An 8638-nucleotide genomic window follows, 5' to 3' on the forward strand; every position below is an offset into this window, starting at 1 on the left:
ATTAGCTTATTCCAAATAAAAAGAAGTTAAATAAAGTAATTATGGATTTGAATATTTCTTATTATTTCATCTTTTTTGATTTAATTTAGGAAAAATTAGTAAAATAATTCCAATTTTATTTATTCCAACTTTTTGCAAGGAATCAATATCTAGGGGAAAGGCATATTAGTCATAGTCTATTAGTAGTAACTTGAGGAATAAGCTAGAGGGTTGTTAGGGGGTGGTATTTTCTATATATAGACCTCATTAGGAGGAATAAGATATGCTGAGTATTGTGTGAAATTTGTTATTGGAAGAAAGTGAGCCCCTCGAAAGCTCATATTAGGAGAGCATCCACCTCTCGAATGTGGAATTATCTTCTAATTTAGCATAGTTCTCATTTAATCAATATAATTATCATCTTCCTTCTGTTTTTCTGCCATTTATACTGCTGTAATCAAGCTAAATTCTAGCAAATTGGTACCAGAGCATCTATCCTAGTAGAATAAGCTACTGAAATTCTGTTTCTAGAGGGGAAAAATAGAGGTCGCCGGAGCTCCAATTTTGTCATAATCACTGGAACAGAAAATGAAGGAGGTACCAAAGCAATTCTTCGAAAGTATGGAGGAATCCACGAAGAGAATTGTTGATAACCTTCAAAGAAATCTAGAGAAGATATTTAATGAAGCGTTTTCTCAAATTAGAGTGGAGCTAGGTTTGATTCGGGAAGGGCTCAAGGAGGAAGAACATCAAGTCACTGCTACGGAGTAGTCAGCCACCACTAAATTTTCATGTGGTGATATGATGGAGAAATTGCATCACGGGAGTAAAAGAAGCATGAGGACAAACTAGAAATTTCCATATCTGACCAGTATTTTTACTCCGTTGTTAGCAACTTCATTCTCTGGTGGCGCAATGGTAAAGAAAACAGGTGGGGTGCTGGTGGGGGACGTGGTACCCCTGAAAAATTTGACGGTGAGATCGGTTGCGAAGTTGAGGGTTTTGCATGGAAACTCAACTATGGGGGAAGGCTTGGCGATTTCGAGGATAGGTTTACAGGTAGAGGTCTAGGTGAAATTGTTGGCGAACTAGGTGGTGAAGTAGCAGGTGGATTTACCAGTGCTAGTGAATTTGGTGGAGGGTTGAGCACGGGGTGTGGTATACGTAGTATGGGTGGTTCACTAGGAGGTTGTTTTCAAGAAAGGAGGGGCTGATGGCAGTAGATCAGGAGGTGGACCAGGTTTTTACACTGGCGGACTGGTGGTGGTCTAGGTTGTTGGAGTAGTGAGCCTGAACAAGGGGCTGCTAGTGGGTCAGATTTCAGGGTCGTTGGTCTTAGAGGTAGTGGGGTGGGAAAAGGTGATTTTTCTGGTGGGTTTTCTGGCGACGGTGATGTGGACGGAGGTGGCTTGGTCGATAGAAGGTCCTTGGTGAGCAGCGCAATTGATGGTGGCAAGAGTGAACGCTTGCTGCTTGGGGGTCTCTAGAATAATCTAGACAGAGAAGAGTGTGAGAGAAGATCTCTTGTTGGCTTGGAGAGGAGGTCAAAAATTGAATGTGCGAGTATGGGTATTATGGTAATACCACTTAAAGCAATTACAAAGGATTTAAATCAGCCAAGGTCACCTACTACAAAAGTGATGAAAGGCCAGCAGACTAACTTAAGTAAAAAAGTGGGCTCACTGACTTGAGGCCCCTTTTTTCTTTCTCCAACACTCATAGCCCAAATATTCTTCTACCATTTTCCAGCCTTTCACCTCATCACTCCACTTCTTATACGACCAATTCTTTAACCATAAAAGCCAGTCTTGTACTTCATCAATTTTTGGAGGTCATTGCAACCCACTCTCAGTCACTGTTGCCGAGGTCGAAAATTGTTGTCGAGGCCGAGCATTGAGTTCCGATTATTATCCACCTCGAGGACAAGGTGAAAGTTTGGGTGGCGGATAATGCAAGGAATCAATATTTAGGGGAAAGGCATATTAGTCATAGTCTATTAGTAGTGACTTGGGGAATAAGCTAGAGGGTTGTTATGGGGTTTTTTTTTTATATATAGACCTCATTAGGAGGAATACGATATGTTGAATATTGTGTGAAGTTTGTTATTGGGAGAGAGTGAGCCTCTCGAAAGTTCATATTAGGAGATCATCCACCTCTCGAAAGTGGAATTATCATCCAATCTGTAATTCTCATCTAATCGATATAATCATCATCCTCCTTCTGTTTTCTGCCATTTATACAACTGTAAAATCAAGGTAATTAATCTCTAGCACTTTTGTCCCTTTTTTTTTTTTTTTTTTTTTTTTGGAACGCGTCCAACTTTTGTCTGTTCTCTTAAAGTAATCCAAACTTTAGGGGTTATTCACTTTTAACGGTCCTAAGTGACCGGCCCGTAACTTGTTAAAGAGGTTTAAAAAAATTGTTTAAGATACATATGTCACCACGTGATTGGTTGAAAAAAATTAATTACAAAAATAAAAACTAAAAAAAAAAAAAAATCAACCCCACCAACAACTTTCCGACAACGCTCTCCCACCGCCCAGGTACTCCCCTTCCTCTAACCGTTGTCACATCTAGACCTCCCCGGCGTTGGATTCGGCATTGCCCATCATCCCCCTACAACCCTGTAGGGAATATTTCAAGCACTATAACCCCAAGCTTGAACCCCACTGTGATCATACACTAAAAGTATGGTGGCGTTCCAAAGGGAATAAAGCTAGAGCAAAAGAGTCGCCAATAAGTTTTAGGAACTTGTAAACCCAAAACGATCCAGGAGATCGTCAACTCCATAAGGTCTTGAACCAAATAAGGTTCGGGGATGAGGGTACGAATCCAATCTATAAAAGAGAGGACCCGCCCTATAAAATAGGCCTCTACTTTGTTCTGCTCGTATTCATGTGCGCTTTTCGACTAACATGCAAACATTAGGTTAACCCTAAACCTGTTTAATCTATGTTGGTTGAATATTAATGCACAAATAAAACTATTATTGGCGATCACTTGAATTAAAATCACATTAACCTAAACCAAATTATTAATTATCTTATTAAGCGTGATTTCAAGTACAAATTCCCTTTAAACATGCATGAAAGGCGTGATCAAGCAACAACAATAATATAAATAATATCAAGCAACATAATAATAATCATGATAAGGCATAATAAAGCTTAATAATGATAGCAAGATCCTAGGCATGATACTAACAAGATTAATAACAAATCCTAGCATGTCACTAAACAATAAAGATCAAAGCTTTTAACCTAACATGGCACTAACATGCTAACATGATATTAGAAATAATAAAAGGCACCCTAAACATGATTCTAGAAAGCATAAAATAACATCCTAACATGATACTAGGAATTAATTAATAAATAATAAACATGCTTTCTACATTGAAAGAGAGTAATAAGATTACATACTTTGAAGCTTCGTACCTCTTTCTAATAACAAAATACACAAGTTAATTAGTAAACTTCAATGAAAATAATAAATCAAAGAATTAAATTAAATAAATTAAAAGAAAGAGTTAAAAAGTTTAGACTGGATTTGGGACCAAACCCTCAGAAATTATCAAACCTTGCACGTCTAGGGCGAAGGCAACTTCGAACTTGGCTAGGTGATTCTAAATCTTGTGAATGCGGTATTGTGTTTAATAAAAAAAGCTAGCTTAGAAAGAGAGAGAAAGAAAGAATTAAGTAATTCTTAATGAGAGTTGATGAATAAAAACAGAGGTCGGGGACCCTATTTATAAGGAAAATAGTCCGGAAAATCATAGAATTTGATAAGGAATAAAACTCCACTCTGTCGCCAGAAACTCGACCTGTCGCCAGGCGACAGACTTGTCGTTTCGCGACAAGACAGTTTTTTGCGAATTTTGTTTTTATCATATCTTTTGATCTAGAAGTCCAAATAAGTTATATAATATGTCATTGGAAAGATCTTGAAGTCTACTTTCTAATGCAATTGGAATCAGATTAAAATCTTTTGTAGAAAAAAGATATGGCCGAATAGTGAAAGGGTGTCAGTTTTGGATAGAGTTTCGTATTTCTTTCATATCTTTTTCGTTATAGCTCGGAATTAATATTATAATATATCATTGGAAAGATAATTTCAAGATCTATCCAACCATATAAAATTTGGATAAAAAATATGAGGCACGAAAATAATATCTGACTGTCTTTGAACATCTTTAAATTCGAATAGAATTAGGACTTTAAAAAAGGAAAGTTTTTATAAAAGGAAAGTTTTTATTTAAATCAAATTCCTTAATCTTATCTTTAAAAAAAAGGATAATTAAGATATTCTAGAATCTTATAGAAGATTCTAATCAATCCTAATTAGTTTAGGAATGGGATTAAACCTTTGGACCCTCCTCCTGATCATTGGGTCGTAGGTAAAATCCGGCTTGGACCCAGTTTAGTATTTTGGCCATAACTTCCTCATTATTCATCGGAATTGGGCTTATAATATATCGTTGGAAAGGTCTTTTCAAGACCCATCCAACTACATCATTATTGGACCCTTATCATGGAACAAACTAAACTAGATTGGACGTTTTCATAAAATAGAGTGGGTTTTCGAAAACAGATTGAAAGAAAAGATTTTTAATAAAAATTAACCGCAACACAAGACTTTTCACACTTTCACCTCATTCGATTATGGTTCGAAGTGAAAGGCATTCATCACTGGGTTTGGTTTTGGGGAGACACAAATGGGTGTCTACAAACCCTAACCCCTAAACCACAAAACCCCCACCCCAAAACCTCATTACCTAAATTTGGGAAGCACCAACTGTAGATCACTTGCGAATCCCCTAAAAAAATGAGTGTCGATTGGGGGGTTTGTGTAGTGGGGATGGTTTTTTTTTTTTTTTAGAGTTTCGGGGTGTGGATATGGGGGGTTTTGGGTTAGGGGTTAGGTGATTTAGGGTATGGGGGAGGGGAGCGCTGACGTGAACGGTGGTTCGGGGCTCTGGAAGCAGGTCAGTGGGAGGTGGTAGGGAGGGTGGTCATGGGTGGGGGCAGGGTTTCTTTTAATTTTTATTAGTTTTTCTTTTATTTTTATTTAAAATTCTCAACTAATCACGTGTTGACACGTGCCCTATAACCTAGTATTACAGGTTGGGTGACTGGTTGGGATCAATAAAATCAAATGACCTCAAAGTTCAGATTTTTTAAAAATGATCCATAGTCAGGATTATTTTATGGATTATTTTGAGCAAAGAGATAAATATTGAGATTATTTTTACTAACAAGACAAGATAAAATATTTTCAAAAAAAATTGATGAATCAAATAGATCAAGCATAGTATATTATATAACATAAATGATTCATATATTTTTAGCGTTATTATAGTGTATGTTACAATAACTGTCAAATAAATTAAAATAAGTTTTTATAGATTAATGTCATGGTGTGACATAGTATTATTTCCTAAGTTTGATTGAATTTGTGTTGTTATGCCATTGTTGATTATTGGCAATTAACCTTCATGGATACAAAAATACTCCTCTCTTGTGTGGAATAGAGAAAAAAAAAATTAAGAACACCATTGAACAAAGGGGCAATCAACCATTCTTAAATTTAGAAATTGATTTTGGTTTTAACCATAAATCAATATTGATTTAGTCATGACACAATTTATTACATTGATTATAAGCTTAATCACAACATGAAGAAAAAGAAATTAATCTTATTTTGAAACATACAACTTGAAATTGAAAGTCGTGGAATTAGTAACCCCAAGTCTCCAACACATAATATGTTAGGGTTGGTGACTTGGCGAGTGCGCAATGAAAGTATCGAGATTGAAAAGTATGAAAAACAAAAAATAAATAAAGGCATGCAATTTTTATTTTATTTTTTTAAACAAATAAATACACATTCATATCCTATAAATAATAGACGTTTACTAATAACATTATATAAAATTATGATTAAAATTTAGCTAGTGTATATAATGTAATTCTGAATAACTGAACCTATCCACAAGTTATTGTGAAACTCAGTTACGTCGCTCGCTCTATATCTAAACTTTCTAAGATCGTTCCGGACTCGTTAACTTTGATTGGTTTAGTTGGGTTATGAGAAATCCAAAAATCACCATTTGTGTTCCGGTTGGTATTATTTGGTCATCCTGAAAGCTAAAGAAATAGCTCTACGGTTACAGCTTTAGGACCGGTAAGCCAATACTTTTGCACTTGATATGTTGTTGTTTCTAAACAAGAATAAAGTCTTTTTTCTTGCTCAATGCAACCCCATTTGCGAAAGAAAGTCCTCGTAGTAGAACAGTTACGCGTTTGGTCTTGGATCATATCTTAGCAATCTTCCACTTCGATCACTTCTATTAATTGACCGAAAATCCCATTGATAATAACGAGAACTTGTATCGGTAAAATACTCATGACCGGTATCGGAGTCGAAAAGCATTTAGAAAACGGAATTTAACTCCTTCGGCACTGGTTTGTATTACATTATATTATATTTTCCATATATATCTTATTATGAGAATAATATATTTAGGTCTTTTACACTATTCAAACAATACACTTTGACTCACTTTTGTGGTTTATAAATATGATAAAACATATTCATGTGGATCTTGTTTGAATTGTTTTAATGTATATTTATTAATATTCACTTTTTAAAATTTTACAATGTTGATAATTAAAGATATTAATTGTTGAAAACATGCGTTGGCAAGCGTGATAATAGAAAGGTGTCAACTAAAAAAAAGTATGGTATATTTTTTAGAAAGATTATTTCTTATCTTATGAGTATAAGTTTTATATAAATACTCAACCAATTGATGAATAATAAAAAGCAATACAAACCATTATATGATATTTACTCTCTAATTTAGCAGATGTCCAACACCTTACATATATATATAGGTGGTGTATGGAGGTGGAAGAAGTCAAGAAGTGCGTAGGAACTTCTACACACATACTTGCTTTACATAATTACATAAATCTAGAATCTTCATGAGCATTCACCAATTTCATATATTTTCACTATTCTCCGTTAATTTCTCAATATACATACATAATTTTTTTACACCTAGAGACATACATGTAATAACTTTTATGGAATTTGGGTCACTTTTAACCCAATAGAAAACATTATTAAAGTCAAAACCATTAAGTTGGGATGGTGGTTGACTGGTGGTAAGTTTTAACTTCCACAATTTTTTATTGCATGAGATTGATTGGAGTTTTGCTCAACTCTCGTTAACACCACCATGTTCAAATATTATACTGAGTACATACTTAACAGTAACACTTGAAAATATATATACACCCTAATTAAGTTGATATAATCTGGATCTAACATTATTCAGAAGATTCTATATATGTTAAAGCATGGAACTTTTACACTGAAAGGCAAATCGTAATCTCTTGATCGAGAAAATTTCTTGCACTAAAAATACTAGATACTTGTAAATGGAATTTGTCCTCTTTTTTTTTTTTTTTTTTTTTTTTTTCCTTTTTAAGAGGGAATTTGACCGTTGATCCTTATAAAAGCCAAATTCTCACATCTATATATGGATTACCCCTTTGAAAAGTAAAGTTGACTGTTGACTCCACTAAAAATTTGTAAACAACTTTATTTTAGTTTTTTGTTAAAAAAAAAAAAAGGACATTTTGTAAAAAAACTACCTTATAAAATACTTTCTTTGCGAGAAACTACCTAATAAAAAAAATGTTGTAAGAAACTACTTTATAAAAGGGTAATGTTGTAAGAGACTACCATTGATCGGAAAGTCATCGTTGACTTTCAAATTCCGGCGTAGACCACATCGCGTGCCAATCACGTGACTTTTAATTCACTCTTTCCCTCCCTTTTCCTTAATTGGCACGTGACATGATCAACGCCGGAAAATAAAAGTCAACGATGTTTTTTCGACCAAGGGTAGTCTTTTACAACATTTATCCTTTTATAAGGTAGTTTCTTACAACATTTTTTTTATTAGGTAGTTTCTCGCAAAAAAAAGTGCTTTATAAGGTAGTTTTTCACAAAATGTCCAAAAAAAAAAAAAAATAGAGTTCGTAGTTATAACTCCCTAATTCAATAAGGTAATAACAGCTAAATAACAATTGCGTGGTTCGCGAATCGGTCGGTGTTAGCAAACTAGTTTGTATACACCAACGGCTAAATGTAAGATAATATGAAACTCCTTGATTAGAGTGATTTCCATTGATCAATATTTATAGGGTTACAATGAGAAACTTAATCATATTAAGTAACTATAAGATATGTACAGATATCAAAAATAATTTTATACAAAATATATCCTAAACCTAGGATGAGAATATTATATGGATATTCTCTATCACTAACCGTCATTATAAGCAAACGTCTTACGAGTTACTCCCTCTGTTTTTTTATATGCATCAGTTTGACCGGCACATTTGCCGAGACGCTACTTTGACTATAAATATCTTTAATTGTGTATTAGTAAAAATTGTAATAAAATTATATTATGAAACTAGACATTATGACGAATCTAATGATATATAATATAATAACATTTATTCATTTTTTAGAGGTGAAAAAATTAAGTCAATCATGGTGTGTGAATATTGCAATTGTCAAAGTGATGCATATAAAAAAAACGGATGGAGTATTGATAATGTCAATAATAGTGATGGTTTAA

The 8638-nt window shown here is 34.1% G+C and overlaps 1 pseudogene; it reads right to left on the reverse strand.

The window, feature by feature from the left end:
- Nucleotides 1-5925: 5925 nt before the first annotated feature.
- LOC145618977 (protein STRICTOSIDINE SYNTHASE-LIKE 10 pseudogene) lies at nucleotides 5926-6986 on the reverse strand (annotated as a pseudogene).
- Nucleotides 6987-8638: the final 1652 nt, after the last annotated feature.

This window comes from Chenopodium album, chromosome 27 (assembly GCF_948465745.1).
Source record: "Chenopodium album chromosome 27, dcCheAlbu1.1, whole genome shotgun sequence".
NCBI lineage: Eukaryota > Viridiplantae > Streptophyta > Magnoliopsida > Caryophyllales > Amaranthaceae > Chenopodium > Chenopodium album.